We start from the raw sequence: 5,901 nt of genomic DNA, 5'->3' as shown, positions 1-5,901 counted from the left end.
TATCAGTATCCGAAATGCTTCTGAATATTTTTTAAAATTTGTACATAATAGTTCTCAATTAGCTTTTCTACTTAAGTAATTGATACATGTCATTTCTCAGGCTTTTAAAGACTGTCCTCCACTCACTGTTTTAAACGAGGCATTTACAAACAGTGCACAGGTTTGTGTTAAAGGAAAATTTTTCGTTTGGAAAAAAATCTTTTGGAGGGCTCTTCCCAATGAGCTTTTTTTCTCTGTCCAATTCAAATCAATAAAGGAGCTCCTCTGTTTCCCCACTTGTGATCTGAAGGAGAAAGCATTGCCCAGTTACGAATATACCTGGGTATTCAGACCATATGTTGACTAAACTCCTCCATACCCCATCGTCTAGACTCGTGATGTGGGGGACAACACAACAAGGGGCATGATTGTTGAGAAGATAAATGCTTGCAATAAGGCTGTAAGCCATTTACTGAAAAGTGAGGGTTAGTGTGGGCCCTGACTGGGAAATGAGCCCATCCCACCCTTGTATTCTTCAGTGCTTGGGGTTAGTAGGAAAGGCAGAAGGTCATTTTTCCAATCAGATCGCAACCCACTTTTGAGTCAGAGATAAGAGACTTGTTCTCTAAACAGTGTATTGAGGAAAACCCACAACTCTCCATCCTGAGGTGGCTGCTTTTATTGCCAGGACAGTGGCTTTATAACCTGCATAACTATCAACAGCTGCAAGAACTTGCAGTCTTGGTAAGTGCTTAGTGACCCAGTGTAAACACCTGCCTAGTGGTAGACGGGCAGTTCCTCACATTCATGGACTGCTTGAACAGGGATGGAGACTGACTGCCAGACAACCTGGGCCCGTGTTTAGACAAAGACAGTGTCCCCTTCTCTGTGGTCCCTTGGTGGGTGTACCCATGTACCTCCAGGCTACCAGCAATAGCCACAGGTCTTCTCAGAGCATCAATAGCATGGTTCTGTGAATCAACCACCAGAGATCTTCAGGGGTACCCACATGGGAAACAAGAATTTGTGTTTTGTTCTTTGTCAGCTCACCTAATCCACATGGATACACCTCATATTTTCTTGGACCCCATCCTTTAATAATAGAATGTCAGTGGCAGGGGTACCTGGGTGGCTCAGTGGTTGAGCACCTGCCTTTGGCTCAGGTTGTGATCCTAGGGTCCTGGGATCAAGCCCTGCATCAGCTCCCTGCAGGGAGCCTGCTTCTCCCTCTGCCTATGTCTCTGTCTCTCCCTCTGTGTCTCTCATGAATAAATAAATAACATCTTTTTACAAATTTAAAAACTTAATAAAAAAGAAAATCAGATTTCAAATATTTATTTAAAAATATTTATTTCAACTCAAGATCCAGTTTACTCTCATGCATTATAATTTGGTAATATGCCTATTATGTCACTTTCAATCTATAGGTTGCTCCTTTCTCTCCTTTGTTTTTCTTGCAATTTATTCATTGAAGAATTTGGATCCTTTAATCTCTAGAGTTTCATAGATTTTGCTGACGTCCTCCCTTTGTCATTGTTTAACATATCCATATATCTCCTGAATTACCTGTATATTGGCTGTTAGAGACAGAGCCTTTATTAGATCCAAGTTTTTTTTCTTCTAGCAAGAATACCTCACAGATAGTGCTATGTATTTCCATCTGGAGACACATAATGTCTGGCTGTCTCTTTTTTTATGATGTTAGCAGACACTGATGATTATCACCTAGATCTAATATTTCATTGCAGATTGTAGCATGAAGATATTTTATTTATCCTTCTCATTTATTAGCTAGAATAAAGATTCTCTAAAGAGAATCTTGATGAATTTGATGAAATCTAAAGAGAATTTGATGACACAGTAGATGTACAAATGGAAGGATTATTATTTGATTTTTCCCTTCTATTTATGTTTTAAATTATGAATTTATTCCCTAGTACCTTTAAAGGTTATCACAGAGTACATTTTCAGAATCACTATGAATACAATATTTAAATCCACTTAATATGTTTAAATCTATTTAATTACGTTCTTACAGATGCTCAAATTGTTGCATTTTTAGGCATCTAGGCTCTTCAGATTAGCTCTTAAATCCTTTTTACACAATCACAATAGTCATTCCTCTGGTACATTAAGTTGTTCTAGGCTCACCTTATACATTTCCTAAAATTAGCTAATTCATCACATAATCTTGATGTATTTTTGAGTGGAAAATGCTGGTATAGAGCAAAATTATGTTGCTTGGCTGCATGTTACTGGATTCATCACAGTTTCTAGTGCTTTGTAGGGAACAGAGCTAAGAAATATGTATTTTTGAAGTAAACTATGAGTTTATACTGAGACTTCTCATTCAAATTAATGGCTTCAGGGTATTGACCTGTCATCAATGTATCCTTTCTCTGAAGACACAGTGCTGACTCCCAAGGACACCAACAAAATTATTCTTTACTGTTATCCCACAATTCACAACCAACAGTGTAAAAAAAAAAGAACATGCCAACAATATCAATAAAAATACTGATTCTGAAAACAGTTTAAAATTTTCATCTGACTCTTGATTCTCAGGTTGTATCCCACTAGGAATTTATAGGACAAATGATTATATTTTACTATTCAAAATAGTTTCTGTGTTGTAATGCAACCAACTTCGTTCACGATAAAGTCCATTAGATTCATTCTGCTTTATATTGCTTTTATCTTATTTAGTTAGATTTTATAAATATGTAAAAGATTTACATAATGCGAAAGTCAAACCTACTAAAGAATGTATTTTAGAAAAGTCCAGCTTGTTTTCTTTTCCCTTTCAGTCTATACCTCCCATCCCATTTGTACATTTTTTTTAGTTTTTTGATTATAATTCTACATGTATTCACACTCATCATGTGTTATATGTGATAATGTACTATACAGCTTTCCCCATCTTAATTTTTTTTCACTCATCAATATATCCTGGAGAGTTTTCCAAATCAATATGTAGAAATAGTCAATCAATTATTTTATTTTATTTTTCAAGTCCTCTATTCATGGATATTTAATTATGTCAGTTTTTGTTATAACCTATGTTGCTACAATCAACAGTAATTTCATATTTTTCCCAATGTTTCTTTGATTTTGAGAATTGGGATTAATGGGACAACAGGTATATGCTAAATATTGCTGAATTCCCCTCCATAAAAATTTTACCATTTTGCAAGGAGTCTGTCTTTTTAGAAAATGTCCCAGGTGATTCTGAGGTTCCGGATGGGTTGAGAATCACTTGCTTAAGTCGTTTTAGTTGTTTTTTATTCTCATGGTTTTATTTTGTTGTTGTTGTTGTTATTATTATTATTATTATTATTATTACTGGAGCTAAATGCATAACAGTTGAATGAACAATTCATCATTGAGATGTTCCTACTAGATTTGATACTAGGAGAGATCAGGAACTGTGCTGATTATATCTCTGTATGCTTAGTAGCTTGCACACGGACAAGAACAAAGCAGGTGCTTATTAAATATGTGTTGGGTGTTAAATGAGGTAGTGAAGTATAGTGACATCATATTTGATTGCTTCCATATAAAAACATATTACGGTGCCTGCCTCTACATCAGATGTTTCATTCTCTGAAGGCACGGAGTGTATATTATTCATACATCATGTAGCAAACACTTATTTAGAGTGTACCATGTGACCGGCAGTGTTCTGGGTAGTGTAGATAGAATAGGAAACAAAACAGGTAAATGTCTGTGCCCCTATAGAGTTTATATTTTAGTGGGGAGGGAGATATTAAACAAAATAAGAACTGAATATGAGCAGAGGAGTACTAAGTGTGAAGAAGAAAATTACAGCAGTGTAACAATGAGACTGACAGGGATTTTTGCTGCGGTTAGACCTGCCTGTACCTTTTAGGCAGAAACCTGAATTAAGTGAAAGATGGCTCATCAGAGAGGGCATTTTTGAATATTTATTAACTAAATGAATGCTTATGATTGCCAAGAGAATTTTATGTCTCTGGCTGTGTAGACATAAACACCCCAGATCAAAACACCCCCTATTCCTGTGTGCTAAGCTCCTCTTTTCATCCCTCTAAGGTGGCCCACAAAGTCTGCCTGGGAGAAACTGAACCTCATTCTACCTAATCAATAAGGTAGATCTTCTGTATATATATCAAACTTTACAACTAGATAATAGAAAAATACCATCTGAAGCATACAAGGAGATTCATAAAATTTTACTATATATGCCAGATCACAAAGATAGGATTATCAAATTCAATAAAGTAGAAATAACACAACCAGCATTCTTTTATCATAACACAATGAAGATGATTTTTTAAAAAGTCTTTCTAACAGAAAATCTTAAAACTCTATTAAAGGCAGCAGAGTTGTACAACAGAAGCATGCTGGGCCCATAAAACTATTAAAAGCTCTTGAATAAAAAGGAATATACAAACCAAAGTTTCAGCATTGAAAAAAAAATGGTAATGGAAACCCTACATATTATGAGGGACATAGTTAAACAGTTATAGAGGAAATTTAATATTTGTATCAATAAAATTTTAAAATGAAATTAATTGAATTTTCAACTCCTGAAGTTAGGCAAAAAACAAAGTAAACCAAAAGAAAACACAAGACTAGTTAATGTAATAAATAAATGGGTAGAAAACACAGATACACAAAATAAGAAATTAAGAGGAACAAAACATTGAGACAGAAAAATTTAAAAATTATAACAAAATAATTATTTGCACAATAAATTGAAAACCTAAATGATAAGTATGATTTCCTAGGAAAAAATAATTTGTCAAAAATAACTCCAGTTGAGATGGAGATCTTAAATAAACCAATTTCCATAGAAGAAATAAGGAGACTTATTAAAGAACTGCCTCACAGAAATGCATCAGGTCTTAAAATTTTCACAGAAGAATTTTACTAAAATCTTAATCACCAAATAACCACAATGCTACATAAGTCATTAATTCTAATGCTACACAATATATTCTAAACATAGAAAAGTAATAGAAATTCAAATTATTTGTATGAAATGAAAATAGCATTGATACCAAAATCTGATATAGTATAGTAAGTTATAGAACAATTTCGATTATGAATATTGATGCAAATCTCTTAGATGTAATCAGTAGACAGATTCTAACACCACATTGAGAACATAATGTACCAAAGGGCCACCTGGGTGGCTGTTGGTTGGATGTCTGACTCTTGATTAGGACTCAGGTCATGATCTCAGGGTTGTCTGATCCAGCCCCAGGTGGGCTATGTGCTCAGTGGGGAGTCTGCTTTTCTCTCTCTCTCCCTCAGCCCCTCCCCCTGCTTGTGTGCTTTCCCTCTCAAATAAATAAATTTTTTTTAAAAAAGAAAAGAATATACTATTGAGCAAATGGGTTTTACCGTAGTCAACCAGGGTTATTCAAAATGTAGGAAATATGTTAATATAATTCACCTTATGATAGCCTAAGGAGAAAAATCATATAAAAATCTCAGAAATTCTGAAAAAGAATCCAATACAATCCAACACTTATTCCAAAAAAGTCAAAACAAAACAAAATAAAAATTTTATTTATTTATTTAATTTATTTTTTAAGATTTTATTTATTTATGAGAGAGAGACAGAGATATAGGAAGAGAGAGAAGCAGGATCCATGCAGGGAGCCCGATGTGGGACTCAGTCCCAGGTCTCCAGGATCACGCCCTGGGCCAAAGGCAAGCACCCAACCACTCAGCCACCCAGGGGTCCCCCAAAATAAAAATTTTAAAACTCAACAAAATAGGAAATTACAGGTACTTTCTATGTATAAATATATATACATATATATTATAGAGTATATATTTGTGTGTGTAGAGATCTAGATCCACAAACACACACACAAAGAAGTGTCTATTTTATATCAATACTACGTAAATGCTAAAATTCATAATGGGAAA

Source organism: Nyctereutes procyonoides, unplaced genomic scaffold, assembly GCF_905146905.1.
Source record: "Nyctereutes procyonoides isolate TBG_1078 unplaced genomic scaffold, NYPRO_anot_genome, whole genome shotgun sequence".
Lineage (NCBI taxonomy): Eukaryota > Metazoa > Chordata > Mammalia > Carnivora > Canidae > Nyctereutes > Nyctereutes procyonoides.
Note: the sequence above shows the minus strand (reverse complement) of the source record.